Source organism: Sapajus apella, unplaced genomic scaffold (genome assembly GCF_009761245.1).
Source record: "Sapajus apella isolate SASKATOON/1434 unplaced genomic scaffold, GSC_monkey_1.0 scaffold665, whole genome shotgun sequence".
Taxonomy (NCBI): domain Eukaryota; kingdom Metazoa; phylum Chordata; class Mammalia; order Primates; family Cebidae; genus Sapajus; species Sapajus apella.
The window spans coordinates 145-16,480 of record NW_022437591.1 but is presented as its reverse complement, the minus strand read 5'-3'; the positions used below and the strand labels follow the sequence as shown (position 1 = coordinate 16,480).

The 16,336-nt window shown below is 43.6% G+C and overlaps 1 long non-coding RNA gene across 1 annotated transcript in view; it reads left to right on the top strand.

Moving 5' to 3' along the window:
- LOC116546196 overlaps positions 1 to 12,049 on the top strand; it is a 15,228-nt gene extending 3,179 nt beyond the window's left edge. The window contains exons 2-3 of the long non-coding RNA XR_004266621.1: positions 9,109 to 9,117; positions 12,035 to 12,049. This is a non-coding gene — a long non-coding RNA (uncharacterized LOC116546196). The remainder of the gene's footprint in view (positions 1 to 9,108; positions 9,118 to 12,034) is intronic.
- The last annotated feature ends 4,287 nt before the right edge of the window (positions 12,050 to 16,336 follow it).

Below are 16,336 nucleotides of genomic sequence, written 5' to 3'. Positions count from 1 at the left end.
GTATTTTTAGTAGAGACAGGGTTTCACCATGTTGACCAGGATGGTCTCGATCTCTTGACCTCGTGATCCACCCGCCTCGGCCTCCCACAGTGCTGGGATTACAGGCTTGAGCCACTGCGCCCGGCTAATTAATTAATTAATTTTATTCTGCCTCTTTATTTAAAAAGGACCTGGCGGGTTTTACAACTTAAAATGTGGTGAAAATGAAGCATTTAAAAAGAGACTGGAAGCTCCATAATGGCAAAGAGGAAAATATCCTATCAGGAATGTGGATAAATAGTTTGAGCATGAAATTTGACTCTGGGCTTCCTAGCACTCAAGGCGAAAAAGAAATGGTGGACCCTATAAATTTAATCACCTGATTTTCAAAGAAGAATAAGAAGAAGTAGCAGCATCAGCATTTTGTTTGTTTGTTTACAAGAAGCGTTGTTTGGGGAAGCAAACATTTACTTGGCATTACATTTTTGGAAAATTAGATTTCGTAGATCCTCATGTAAGAGACTTGGGGTAACTTGCTCAAAGATGTCTTCGACTGTGATTTTGCAGAAGCAAAAATGGTTTAAGTCTTGTGAAATCAAGAAAGCTTGAATCAGTGATTCTTCTTCTGGGGAGAGCAGTCAATTTATAATTAAGCTCCTGCATCAATGCCTGATCCCATGTCATATTTATTTTTGACTTTGGTTCAAGGATAAGAGGTTGTTGCTCACAATGACTTGAGTTCCAGAAAGATGGATTTTTGAGTCACAGCCGATACAGGTAGCTTGAGTCAGCCACCAGAAAACCCCCATTCCTTCTATTTCCACTAGTTGCTCAATACTGTATTTACCTCTATGTGCTACTCTCGAGAGAAAGTGAAATAACCAGGGTGATCTTGGCTAGAGTCAGTACAAGGACTAGCACTGACTTCACAGACTGAGCAGGAGTTTCAGCTGCTGGAAATTCCCAGTGTGCACATTTTGGCATTTCCACCTGGAATGTGGTCCTGCTGGGATGGTGGCAAACAGCCAGACCTGTATGAGTGGCCTGAGTTCAAAGGCAAATGTCCTGGACCGGGGCTTGGCTTCCCGAACCAGCTGACAAGCTGGCCCAGTTCCAGTGTGTAACCTTGTATAGAAAGGCCACTTTTCTTGATTCATATTTGCCAGGGATTCATTTAGCTCGTTTTCTTGCCTTCTGTCTTCTACTTTTGCAACCAGCTGCAAGAACTGCATTGCAAATGCCTGTAGGGAATATTTAGAATAATGGTGACCCCTATCGCTCTTGTAGGCGGTTCCCAGGGAAGATTCCAGCTTCTCTGGATTGATAACCAATGCTTCCCACAAGGAAAGGGTACAGAATTAAATGCAGGCATTCCATCTCCTGCTTCCAGCCTTCTTAATGAGAAAGTTTCCACTTGCAGGGACAGCTCAGTGATGAATTCTCTTAAGCTGTGTGTCTTTGGAAGGCACAGGTTCCTTCTTAGGGTGCCAGGTGAATGGCAGGGGTGGTGAGTAACAGTCTTGTGTCTAGGACAGTGCACTATTTTATGGTCAATGGAAGGACATGAGTTGGCTTTGGAAAGCAATGGCTGGGGCTGTCCCCTTGCTGCCAATGTCAAGTCAGAGGATAGGAAACAAGCTCCCCAATTTTCCCCAGTTTATTAAACTGGTGCATTCTGAGGCACCCTGTGAGGTTCTGAGCATGGCAGTTGTGGGGTTTTCCCTGTCTGAGTGAGTCAAGTGATTCAGTTCTCTGGCTAATTTACTTTTTTGGCACTTGGCTCTAAGTCTTTGCTCTAGAAAAAATATGCTTCTCAGAAATGGGTATAACTTGGCTAAACTACCTGCAAGAGAGCCAGATATCTCTGGAGAAATTCTCTAGGCTCCCCTAGGCATGCAGGAAGTAACATTAATTTTAAAAAATTAATAATAGCAGCTATTCTTTATATAGTACTTACTATGTTCCAGCCTGTGTTGTAGGCATTTTCCATACATTTACTTATTTGATATTCATAAAAGCCCTATGATGTGGGTGATGTTATCCCCATCTACAGATGAGGAAACTTGGGAACAGAGAGGTTCAGTAACTTGCCTAAGGTCACACAGTGATGGAAAAAATGTATCTGTGAAACCTGCAACTTAGTTCTTCTCTTTCAAGATTGTTTTGACTATTCAGAATCCTTTGGGATTTCATATGAATTTTAGAATAAATGTTTCTATTTCTATAAAAAATATCATTTGGGATTTTGATGGGAATTGCATTGAGTCTGTAGATCTCTTTGGGTAGGACTGACATCTTAACAGTATTAGTCTTCCAATCCAGTGAAAAGACACAGAATTGCTTTTCATTTAATCATGTCTTAATTTTTTTTAGCTATATTTTGGTAGCTTTCAGTGTATAAGTTTTTCACTTCCTCAGTTAATTCTTATGTATTTTATTCTTTCTGGTGCTGTTGTAAATGGAATTGTTTTCTTAATTTCCTTTTCTGATTGTTCATTTTTAGTGTAGAGAAATGCCACTGATTTTTCTGTGTGATTTTGTTTCCTGGAATTTTGCTGAATCCTTTGTTAGTTCTAATAGTTTTGTTGTGGATTCTTTGGGGTTTTCTACATATACAATTACGTCATTTGAGAACAGAGATAATTTTACTTTTACCTCTCCAATTTGGATGCCTTTAATTTCTTTTTCTTGCTTAATTACTTTGGCTAATTCTTTCAATATGATCTTTTTAATATGATGCTGAATCCAGTTTGCTAATATTTCATTAACTTTCTTTTTTTTTTTCTTCTTTTTTATTTGGAAGAAAGAGAGAAAGAAAAAAAGAGAAAGAATTAAAAAAAAGAAAAAAAAAAAAGAATGAAGGAAAGAAGAAAGAGGAAGAGGGAGAGAGAACAGGGGTGTTGCTTTATTGCCCGGGCTAGAATGCAGTCTAAAAATGGGTATGCCTGTAATTGTGTTTAATAATAGAGACATTAAAAAATATTTAAAAAATTAATATTTCATTAACTTTCACATCAATATTCATCAGGGGTATTGGTCTGCAGTTTTCTTGTAGTGCCTGTGTCTGTGGTATCAGGGCCTCATGGAATGAGTTAGGAAGTATTCCCTTCTCTTCAATTTTTGGGAAGAGTTGGAGAAGGATTCGTGTTAATTCTCCTTCCAATGTTTGGTAGAATTCATCATTGAAGCCATGAGGTCTTGAGCTTTTCTTTGTTGGGCATTATTTTGATTACCAATTCAATCTCCTTATTAAAACTATAGGTCTATTTAGACTTTTTGATTTCTTCATGACTCAGTCTTGGTAGCATGTGTTTCTAGGAATTTGTCCATTTCATCTAGGTTATCCAATTTGTTGGTTTACGATTGTTCAAAGCACTGTCGTAATCCTTTTGATTTCTGTGAAATCAGTAGTAATGTTTCATTTCTGATTTTAGTTGAGCCTCCTCTCTTTTTTCCCCTAGTTGATCTAGCTTGTCTCTGTGAATTTGACTGTGCTAGATACTTTATGTAAGCGGAAATGTTCTTTTGTGTCTGGCTTATTTCACTTAGCATAATGTTTTTAACATTCATCCATGTTGTGTATCACTTTTTTTTTTTTTAAAAGGGGCATTTGCTTGGTATTTATGTGTAGAAGGGATCTTAAGCATTATCTAGTTATTTTTAAAGATGATGAAACTAAGAAGCAGAGTGGTTAATTGACTTATTCAAGGTCCTTATGTAGTTAAAGGCAGGGTAAAGGCCAGAACTCAGGTCTCTTAATAAAGTGTTGAATAGAAGTGCTGATAGTAGGCTTTTTTTTTTTGACAGGGTCTTGCTCTGTTGCCCAGGCTGGAGTGGCAGTGCCGTGACTGCGTCTCACTACAGCTTTGACCTCCAGGGCAAGAGTGATTCTCCCACCTCAGCCTCCTGAGTAGCTGAGACTACAGGTGCACTCCAACACTCCTGGCTAACTTTTATTTTTATTTATTTATTTATTTATTTATTTATTTATTGCAGAGACAGGGTCTTGCTATATTGCCTAGGCTGGTCTTGAACTCCTGGGCTCAAGCAATCCATCTGTCTCAGCCTCTTGAAGTGCTGGGATTACAGGCATGAGCCACCCACACCCAGCCAGTAATCGATATTTTTGTCTTGTTTTCAAATTTAGAAGAAAAGTATTCAATAGTTTATCGCTAACTTGGATGTTAGCGTAAGTATTTTGTTGGTATTATGATAAAAGGTAGCAACAAAATGTCTGCAAAACCCAAATGTCTATCAAATAAATTTACATAGCAATGAAAAAGAATAAATTAATAATACATTCAGCAGTATGGTACCTCTCTTGGCTATAACAGTAAGCTAAGAAAGCCAGACACAAGAGTACATTCTATGACATTCTACTTTTATGAAGTTCAAGAACAGGCAAAATTAGTCAGAGTACTGGTCCCTGAAGCAGGAGGTGGACAAGGAAGGGGCGTGAAGGAACCTTCATAAACTGGTGCATTCATGAAGGGGAGCTGGAGATGTGTTATATCTTGATCTGAGTGGTGGGTACAGATGTGTATGTATGTAAAAATTCACTGAGCAGGCCTGGCACAGAGGCTTAAACCTGTAATCCCAGGACTTTGGGAGATTGAGGTAGGTGGATCACATGAGGCCAGGATTTCGAGCCCAGCCTGGGCAGGGCAACTCAGCAAAACCTCATCTCTACAAAAAATGCAAAAATTAGTCAGGTGTGGTGGTGCATGCCTGTATTCCCAGTTACTCAGGAGCCTGAGGTGGGAGGATCACCTGAGCTTGGCAGGTCAAGGCTGCAGTGAGCTGAGATTGTGGCACTGCACTCCAGCCTGGGTGACAGAATGAGACTATGTCTGAAAAAAAGAAATAAAAGCTAAAAAAATAAAAACCCCACTGAGCAGTATACATACAACTAATGCATCTTAATAAAAAAACTTAAAGTTGTGCTTTAATGGAAAAGTCAAAATTCTATGTGTTTTCCATGGATCTGTAACAGTGTTTCCATCAGCGGCAGCTGTTATTCTGCTATGGTACATCCATGATTGTGCTTCTTAAACTTTTTGTTTCTTATTGCCTATGCCCTATGCCATAATTAAATATTCCCGTTTTAAAAATATCTCTACAAGCCAAAGAGATTTTGTAGGCTTTACTTTCAGCAGTTTCTATTAGTAAAACTGTAGGCTTTTGGGCTATACTTTTGTAAACTCCTTCTGAACATTCTGATGGCTGCCAGGACTGCCTGCCCACATGGCTTGAGACTGACTGCTCCATGGTGGCCCCTGATACAATAATCTTTTCGAAAAAGGGGAAACCAAAGATGATCTGCAAAAGTGCAAATGGCTTGTTCTTGATGGATGTGTGTTGACCCCTCGAGACCCTGTCGCTTAAAAAAAATGGTCTTATTCCCAAGCTTGATTATTTTCCATGCCAATTTATCTTCTTGGAGCCCATCACTCTGCTAGTTTTTGGTGTTTCTTTGTAAGACGTTTAATGCATAAAAACCTATACAGCTAGTGCTCGACTTACGACCACGATTGGTTCCGACAGACTGGTCGTAACACGATTTGGTCATAAGTTGAGTAGGCTATTATGTACAATACTGTGAAATGATGTTATAAAAATCTTTAAGTCATATTTTATCATAATTTTCTTTCATTATTGTTATATATCATAATTTTCTTTGTTCATTTTATGCCATTTGTATCATCTCTACACCATTTTGTTTCTTTTTTTTTTTTTTTTTTTTTGAGACGGAGTCTTGCTCTTGTTACCCAGGCTGGAGTGCAATGGCGCGATCTCGGCTCACTGCAACCTCCGCCTCCTGGGTTCAGGCAATTCTCCTGCCTCAGCCTCCTGAGTAGCTGGGATTACAGGCACGCGCCACCATGCCCAGCTAATTTTTTGTAGTTTTAGTAGAGACGGGGTTTCACCATGTTGACCAGGATGGTCTCGATCTCTTGACCTTGTGATCCACCCGCCTCGGCCTCCCAACGTGCTGGGATTACAGGCTTGAGCCACCGCGCCCGGCTACCATTTTGTTTCTTAATTTTACATTCGTCAGGTTTAAGTAAAACACTGCATTACCAGTACAACTGGTTTAATATTTGCAAAACATACAAAAATACAAAATACAGGTTTAAAAAATACCATAGGAAACATTTTCCCAATTGGAAAACATATCAAAATATATAAACATGTATGAAACATTTTATTGGCCGCTGGTGCTTGGCTGCGGATTGTTGATGTTGTCATCTGAGGCAGCAGTTGGGGTTACCGGAGTTGGTTTTTTCATGAACATGGTGAGCTTCGTCTGAATTGTATCTTTCTTTTTTTCTTCATAAATTTCACGATACGGACGAAACACATTGTGCGCCATCCATTCAATCCTTGCATATCGTTCGATGTTTGGGTCCATTGCCTCGAAATGTATAAGAAGTTTATTGGGAGGGGTTTGATGAAAAATATCCAAGACACAAAACACAAATTGCTGTACCGAGTCTGGGATAACAGTTGAAATGGTGCATGCAGAGATGGTAGTGCTGCTGGAAGCTGGTCCGCACTGTCGTATGCCCAGCTGGGCAACGTTTGCGCTGCCAGACGCAGAGCAGTCATGGCTAGCGATTGTGGTCGTAAAGTCGAATGGTCGTAAGTTGCACAGATCGTAAGTCGATCAATACCTGTAGATGATAAATTCTTCAGTAAGTAACCTGCTTATTAACACTTAAACACTTAATTTTAAGTGTCACCCAAACGTATTGGTCACAGAACCCTGTTCTGGAGGAGTATTTATTAAAATTTTGGTAGGATACTAAGGGTTCTCAAATAGAGTTTCAGAATGCTAATGCCAAGGGCCAAACCCTGGGCTTGGTAGCAGAGACTCCATTGGGTAGCCCTTATGAGTCTATTTATCTAAGTTTCGCTGCATCAAAGTAACCTTCTTTACAAGGAGCTGTTAGAATTCAGATAAGATGCAATAGCCTGAACAGCCAACATCTGCTGTGTGTTTGTTCTGCCAGGCACAGCTTAAACATTAATAAGTAAAAATTATGTAGGTAAAAAAAACAGCATCAAACAATATAGTATAAAAATTGGGTCGGGCACAGTGGCTTATGCCTGCGATTCCAGTGCTTTGGGAGGCCAAAGTGGGAGTATTGCTTGAGCCCAGGAGTTCAAGACCAACTAGGGCAATGTGGTGAGACCCCATCTCTACAAAAACTTTTTAAAACTTAGCTGTGTGTGCTGGTACACGCTTGTAATCCTAGCTACATGGGAAGCTGAGGCGGGAGGATCAGTTGAGCGCAGGAGCCTGAGGTTGCAGTTAACTATAATGGTGCCACTGCCAGCCAGGAGTGACAGAGTGAGATCCTGTAACTTAAAAAAAAAATTGTCTTATTCCCAAGCTTGATTATCTTCCATGCCCAATTTCCTTTCTTGGAGCCCATCACTCTGCTAGTTCTCAGTGTTTCTTCCTAAGACATTTAATACATAAAAACCTGCAGATGCATCCCTCCCCCACCGATTGTTCACAAATCATGTTGTACTAAAACACCTTGCCTTTTAAACTTAAACATATACCTTGGAGGTTATAATGTATCAGTCCCTAAAGACCTGTTTTTTTTCTGTAAGTTACAGAGACGTCATCAATTTCTTTAATGTAATTTATCTCATGCCCACTCTTTCATTCACAACACATCAGCTGGCTTAGTTGGTCTTGCCCATAGGGGCCTGCTCAGGCATCTGCATACACACCTACGCATGTAACTGAATGTGGGCTGAGGCAAGTTTAAAGCTGGACCAAATGAAGAAAACCAGAGAGTTGTCATGCGCGGTGGCTCACACCTGTAACCCCAGCACTTTGAGAGGCCACGGTGGGCAGATCATGAGGTCAGGAGCTCGAGACCAGCCTCGCCAATATGGTGAAACCCCGTCTCTACTAAAAATAGAAAAATTAGCTGGGTGTGATGGCATGCCTATAGTCCCAACCACTCGGGAGGCTGAGGCAGGAGAATTGCTTGAACCCAGGAGGTGGAGGTTGCAGTGAGCCAAGATCGTGTCATTGTACTCTAGCCTGGGTGACAAATCGAGACTCCATCTTAAAAAAAAAAAAAAAAAGCCGGAAGGTTTGATGGGAATGATTGAACTCAAGTGCAGCAAGGAGGATGATACTCGTTTTCCTCTGCGGCAATCAAATCCACATGTGACAGAACAGAACCTCTCTGGATAGCCTCTTTTCTCACCCTGTAAAGGCGGACTCAGCCCTTCAACACACCCCGCAAGTGCCAACTTCACAGCATATTAGTAAGAAACAGATATGTTACCAACTCTTTGGTGGAGAGGTAGAAAACAGGTTTCCCATGACTCACACACCGCATGGCCACCTCATCACTTCATCAAGGCCACCTCATCACCTGCTCTCCCTCAGCCTCACTCGCCTCCTCTTCCACTACATCTTCCTCTCAGCTCTCTCCTTCCCTTTCTGGTCCAGAGCAATTTCACTCTTTTGCCTTCTCCCCTTTGCATCCTCATGCCCACTCCCTCGACCTGCACAGAGCATTTCTCCAGTATAGTCTCTGGTCCATCTGCATCAAAATCACCTGCAGGACTTGCTGACAATGCAGTTTCCTGGATCCCACCCAGGACTCAAAAGAACTAGGAATTGGGAGAGGAGGGGCCTGGAATCAGCATTGCTAGCAAGCCCCTAGGTGGTCTGTAAGTGGACTAAGCATGAGGACCAGATGTGGAAGGTTGGCTTTGGCACCATCAGCTGGATCCAGGAATTTGGAACCAGGTTGATGGGGTTAAGTGATATTGTGTGTGGTGGCCTGTGGGTAGAAAAGCCACCATCTGGGGTGCTCTATTCAGAAAGGGACCATGGCATGGCCCCACTATTACTGAATCTGATCTCGGGGGTGAAGGAGGAAACTGCACCACTTGCTTTGCATGTGGCAGGCCCCGCTTGGAGACCGGCAGTTGTTCCCTTTATTAAAAAAAATTGGGGCCGGGCGCGGTGGCTCAAGCCTGTAATCCCAGCACTTTGGGAGGCCGAGGCGGGTGGATCACGAGGTCAAGAGATCGAGACCATCCTGGTCAACATGGTGAAACCCCGTCTCTACTAAAAATACAAAACATTAGCTGGGCATGGTGGCGCGTGCCTGTAATCCCAGCTACTCAGGAGGTTGAGGCAGGAGAATTGCCTGAACCCAGGAGGCGGAGGTTGCGGTGAGCCGAGATTGCGCCATTGCACTCCAGCCTGGGTAACAAGAGCGAAACTCCGTCTCAAAAAAAAAAAAAAAAAAAAAATTAGGGTAGAAGTGATATGCAGTGCACAAAATCTAATTGTGCAGCTTGATGGATTTTTACATAATTATACTCCTGTTGAGCCACTGCCCCCATCAGGATATAGAGCATAGGCTTCCTTGAGCCCTCTTCCTCATACCTCCCTGCCACTATTGTAACTACTGTTCTGACCTCTATCACCATGGATTCATTTTGCTTGTCTTTGAACTTTGTGTAAATGGAATCACATGGGCTGTACTCTTTTGTATTTGGCTTATTTATTTATTTTGAGGCAGAGTCTCACTCTGTCTCCGAGGCTGGAGTGCAGTGGCATGATCTTGGCTCACTACAGCCTCTGCCTCCCAGATTCAAGTGATTCTCCTGCCTCAGCCTCCTGAGTAGCTGAGATTACAGGTGCCAGCCACCATGTCCAGCTAATTTTTGTATTTTTAGTAGAGATAGGGTTTCACCATGTTGGCCAGGCTGGTCTCGAACTCCTGATCTTGGGTGATCTACCTGCCTCGGCCTCCCAAAGTGCTGGGATGACAGGTGTGAGCCACCGTGCCCAGCCGTATTTGGCTTCTTTTGCCCCGCATGATGTCTGCAAGATCCATCCATGTTTTTGCATGTAATAGAGTCTGACTTTTCCATTGCTGTATACCAGACGTCAGCAAACTATTTCTGCAAAGAACCAGATAATAAATACCTTTGCTTATAGAAGTCATAGTCTCTGTTACAACTATTCAACCCTGCCATTGTAGCTCAAATGCAGCAATAAACAATACACAAACAAAAAGTAGGCTACAGGCTGGCCTGTGGGTCACAGCTCACCAACCTCTGCTGTACAATAATTTGTTATAAATTATCATAAATATATGACATAAGGAATTATGAGTTATGATGAGAATTGGAAATAATTATGAATATAGCACCATGTATTTAGTTACCCATTCTCCTGTTATGGGTGTCTGGGTTATTTCCTCTCCTCGATACAATGATTAGGGCTGCACTGTGTTCAGTGAACCTGTGCACTCATTTTGTGCTATTGTCTTAGTAGACACTGCCAAACAGTTTTCCAAAGTAGTGGCACCAAAGCACACTCCACTAGTAAAGTTGCTTCACAGTCTCAAGAACACTTGGTACTGTCAAAGTCTTTAGCTGTATTGTTAAATTTTTATGAGGTCCAATTTAACAATCTCTTCTTTATGGTTCGTGCTTTTTGTGTTCTGGTTAAGAAATCTTTGCCTGCCCCAAGGTAATGAAGATACTCTCCTGTTTTCCTCCAGAAGCAGGAAGGTCTGTGATCTTCACATTCACATCTAGGCCTACGATCCATCTTAATTCCTTTTTCTGTTTGATGTGGGGCAGGAGTCAATGTTTATTATAGTTCAGATGTGAAATCATCTTGTCCCCTGTACACTGTGATAGGAAGGTTGCATGTATGGTCGAGGTCTAGTCTTTAAATAGAGTCTGAATACCGGTAGTATTTTCAAAGCTGGGCAGGGTCTCTAGACTGTGTGCCAGGAGGAAGAAATGAAGGGGAGTGGCTCTAGATGATCTGGGCTGCAGTCATCTGAATTGAAGGCCATCCAGAGAAGGGAGGTTGATTCTTTCCATCTGTAAAGTTCTCTGACTCTGTAACACTTAGGGAGTATCACATTAGGCCTCGATTTTTCAGCTGTTGCTGGAAAAGCCAGAGATTTCCAAGAAACTACCCTTGGGAAAAAGAACCTAACTGTACATTTAAAAATGTTTCACTTCTCTTCAGGTCGCCCAAGCCAAATTTTTGCTTCCGGAGGAAAACAGGCTCTAAACCATGAAAGACTAAGTAAGCCAGTGCTAGCAGCAGCAGTAACTGGGGAAAGTCCTGTGTGTTTCAAGACCAAGAACTGTTTATTTCTGTCAGTGACAGAAGGGGTGACCTGGCTCAGGTTTGGAAGACATCAGACTATGCGCTAATATTTTCCAGACAGATGACTACTGTCCAGTGCTTTCCTGGACCGCTCCCCAGAGCCTGCTCTCTGGCTACGTGAGCCTGGGCAGCCATGCTGCATTTGCAAAAGGCAAGAAAGCGGCTTTTGTGTACATCACACTGATCTTCTGGGCACTGGGTATTGGTTTTTTCCCCACCATTGCCAGAGTGGGAACAGCCTGTGTGGATTTGGACTTGGCTGGTGGGCGCTGAGCCGGGGAGTTAGTGGGAAGTGAGGGTCTGGGCCCTCGAGTTGCTGCCGGAAGAGTATTTCATTCCCTGACTCGGGGCTTATTCCAGAGCACCTGGAGTCTGTGGGGCAGCTGCGCCTGGGGATGAGGCACCTCGGCTCTGTGGGCTCCAGCATCCTGGGATTATCCTTGGGGTCTGCTGTCTTTGGAAAGCAATAGTAATTGCAGTTAACAAAAAATTTCTTCTCTGCCTTATTAATTGATGCATTTGTCCAACAGATATTTATTGAGGCAGGCACTATGCACAGCACATATACATTAATGAGCAAAACAGACAAAAATCCCTGCTTTTGTGGGGCCTTCATTCTAGTGAGGAGAAACAGACAACGAACAAATAATAAGTGATGATGTAGGGTGTGAGGTTGAGCTCTGGGGGAGATGCACGGAGCAAGGTGGGGGGTCAGGAGGGTGGGGGTCAGGAGGGTGGGGGGTCAGGAGGGTGGGGGTCAGGAGGGTGAGTTAGGAGGGGGGTCAGGAGGGTGGGGGGGTCAGGAGGGGGGGGGTCAGGAGGGTGGGGGGTCAGGAGGGTCGGGGGTAGGAGGGCTGTCATTTTAAATAGGGGTGGCAGGGCTGGCCACAGTGAGGAAGTGACACGTGAGCAAAGACTGGAAGTGCCGGGGAGTGAGTCATGTGTTATTTACAGGAAAAGTTGTCCATGCAAAGGGACAACTCTGTGGAGGTCGCAAGGCTTTGTCTTGCCCCAAAATTAGGCAAATTCTAAATCTGAAGCTTAGAGGAGCAGAGAAGGAACTCCCTCCTTCCTTCTGCATGTGTTACTTTAGTGCCTGCCACATACCAGACACTGTCACACTCTGTGGTTCTCCTTCAACAGAGAAACAAAGGACAGAGGACTCTCCAAGCATCTTCAGAAATGCCCCCAGTGTGGCAGGCCAGATGGGAATTTATTGATGGATTAAGCCTCTCTCTAATATTAGAACCTCATAGATATCCCTGAAATGAAATGAAATTGTAATGTGTTCACTCCAACTATTTTTATTTCATCCCAACTAACCCCTATCTTCTGAGGTTTTGATGGGCATTTTTAATTAAATCATGAAGAGCCCTTTGTCTCCTGAGAAAGGGGATTGAAACCTCCCGTCCCTCTGCCTCTCTCCTGAGTGCTAAGGAATGTGCCTTGTTCTCCGCAGGGTGTTGGGGTGGCAGGATCCAGTTCTGGACACAGCCTTCACCCCAAATCTTACTGCCAAGATCAGAAGGAATCTTCCCAAGAGAGAGCAGCAGCCACTCGCAGATGGAGCAGCTGCAGGATCCTGGGTACTTGGTAAACATCACTGAAAACAACCTGCCTCCATCCTGTGTGTCTATGCATCCTCTCCGCCCGGCCTGCTGTAAGCAGCTGTGAACCTTCTCATCGTTACACTTCAGCTCTATGCCTTTCTAACATGACGGGCCAGAGCTGTCTATTGTTGTGCTGAGAATAACCTTGCCTGATTAGTCCATGCTCACATTACTATACAGGAATACCTGAGACTAAGCCGGGCGCGGTGGCTCACGCCTGCAATCCCAACACTTTGGGAGGCCGAGGCAGGTGGATTACCTGAGGTCAGGGGTTCAAGACCAGCCTGGCCAACACAGTGATATCCAGACTCTACTAAAAATATAAAAATTAGCTGGGCACGATGGCAGGCACCTGTAATCCCAGCTACTCAGGAGGCTGAGGAAGGAGAATCTCTTGAACCCAGGAGGTGGAGGTTGCAGTGAGCCAAGATCGTGCCACTGTACTTAAGCCTGGGCATCAGAGACCTTGTCTTAAAAAAAAAAAAACAAAAAAAAACCAGACTAGGTTATTCGTTTTTTTTTTTTGAGACGGAGTTTCGCTCTTCTTACCCAGGCTGGAGTGCAATGGCGCGATCTCGGCTCACCGCAACCTCCACCTCCTGGGTTCAAGCAATTCTCCTGCCTCAGCCTCCCGAGTAGCTGGGACTACAGGTGTGTGCCACCATGCCCAGCTAATTTTTTAGTAGAGACGGGGTTTCACCATGTTGACCAGGATGGTCTCGATCTCTTGACCTCATGATCCACCCGCCTCGGCCTCCCAAAGTGCTGGAATTTGTAAAGAAAAGTTGTTTAATTGGCTCACAGTTCTGCGGGCTGTATATGAAGCGTGATGCTGGGATCTGCTTCTGGGGAGGCCTCAGGAAGCTTTTACTCATGCAGAAGGCAATGCAGGGGCGGGCACAGGACTGAGAGAAAAGGAGGAGGTGCTGCACACTTTTAAAACAACTGATCTTGTGAGAACTCACTATTCCAGAAACAGCACCGGCAGGGAAATCCACCCCCACGATCCAATCACTTCCCATCATACCCACCTCCAGCACTGAGGATGACAATTCCACATGAGATTTGGGCAAGGACACAGATCCGAACCCTATCACTGGGGATTTGTCATTCATCAAGTCATTCATGCACTTCCTCATTCTATAGTCATTCGTTCATTTCCATATTCATGTCCCATAGGTCCTTTCACATTAATGCCTCCAACATAGAGTTCCTGATTTTATTCTACTCCTAAATTAGTTTCTCTTCCTGCCTTTCCTGTCTCAGTCAGGGGCATCCCTGCTCCTCAGTCTCAACAGCCAGAAACCTAGGAGTCACTGCTGACACCTCTGCCCCCTCACCTTCCATATGCATTCATCATCAAGCCCGTCTTCAACATTTCCAGCCCTTCTCCTTCCATTCATCCCCTGTGTGACCTTGGGTAAGCTGATTAACCTCTCTGTGCCTTTCCCCATAGTAACATGGTGATAATAATATCACTATCTCAGAGAATTGTTTTGATGGCGGTAGGAGTTACTGCACATAAAGACAGTATCTAACGCATAATAAGAACTAAATATATGCTAGCCTAGCAAGATGATGGGAGTAGGTTTTTCTCATCCTGTAGCCAGATGGGAGTCCATGGTAATTCATAAGATTACATTTGTAATGTAATGCTTTAATTTGAATGCATGAAATATTACATTAAATTATAATAAAGGAAAAAAGTTTATCTTAACAAAAAATGATTCAGTAAAAGAATAATGACATGAAAAACCAGTCACATATATTATTTATTAAGCAAAAACAATACCACATTACAAAACAGTGCAAGAGGAGTGATCTAATTTTTATAGAAAAATTGGCCGGGCGCGGTGGCTCAAGCCTGTAATCCCAGCACTGTGGGAGGCCGAGGCGGGTGGATCACGAGGTCAAGAGATCGAGACCATCCTGGTCAACATGGTGAAACCCCGTCTATACTTAAAATACAAAAAATTAGCTGAGCATGGTGGTGCGTGCCTGTAATCCCAGCTACTCAGGAGGCTGAGGCAGGAGAATTGCCTGAACCCAGGAGGCGGAGGTTGCAGTGAGCCGAGATCGCGCCATTGCACTCCAGCCCGGGTAACAAGAGCGAAACTCCGTCTCAAAAAAAAAAAAAAAAAAAGAAAAATTGTGTGTGTGTGTGTGTGTATGTGTGAATAGAAGAACCAGCCTGAATGATAACAGTGTAACTACCCTCTGGGTGGTAGAATTATATAGAGTTTTAAACATGTTTTTGTTGATCTATATTTTTCTACAATATATTATATGTAATTTTTAAATTTTGTTTTTGGAGAAAGGGCCTCACTCCTATCACCTGGGCTGGAGTGCAGTGGTATGATTTGGGCTTATTGCAGCCTGAACTTTCTGGGCTCAGGTGATCCTCCCACCTCAGCCTCCTGAGTAGCTGGAACTACAGGCATGCACCACCACACCTGGCTAATTTATTAACCAGGGTTTTGCCCTGTAGAGACGGAGAGTGAATATGCTCTCGAAATCTTGGGCTCAAGTGATCCACCCTCCTCAGCCCCCCAAAGTGCTGGGATTACAGGCATGAGCCACTGTGCCTGGCATACATAATTCTTATAATTCAAAAGTTAACAAAAATAAAAGTAAGCAATTGCCGTGCCCCTGGGTAGCTCTTATCTATAGGATGAGGGGCCCACACTCCTTGGCATGGTTCCCAAGATCTGGTCCCTTGTATGATCCTGTCATTTCCCTTCCCCTCCCAGCCACACACACACACAGATACACACATGGCTGCACACACTAGTATCATCGTGTTCCCTCCAACTCTCATGCGAAATGTGATCCCCAGTGTTGGAGGTGGGGCCTGGTGGGAGGTAACTGGGTCATGGGGGCAGATTCCTCATGAATGGCTTGAGGCTGTCCTTATGTTAATGAGTGAGTTCTCACTCTTGACGTCATGCAAGATCTTGTTAAAAAGAATCAAAGAGTCAGGGACTTACCCGTTTCTCTTGCTCCCTCTCACCATGTGACATGCTGGCTCCCCTTTGCCTTCTGCCATTATTGGAAGCTTCCTGAGGCCCTCACCTAAAGCAGATGCCAACACTTTGCTTCGAGTACAGCCTGCAGAAATGTGAGCCAAAGAAACCTCTTTTCTTTGTAAATTACCCAGTCTCACGTATTCCTTTATAGCAATGCATATCAACTAATACAGAAAATTGGTACTGAGGAGCATACCAATTTTGTAGTGAACCAACATTGAGTGTACAATATTGTAGTTCAGCAATATTGAAGCTAGTTGACTCCTGAACAATAGGAGTTTGAACTGCATAGGCCCACTTATGAGTGGATTTTCTTCTGCCTCTGCCATCCCTGAGAGGAGACAGCAAACCCAGTCACTCCTCTTCCTCAACCATCTCAACATGAAGATGACGAGGATGAAGACCTTGACTGTGATCCACTTCCACTTAATGAATTGTAAACACATTTTCCCTTCTATAGGATTTTCCTTCTTTGAGACAAGGTCTTGTTCTGTTGCCTAGGCTGGAGTACAGTGATACAATCATAGCTCACTGCA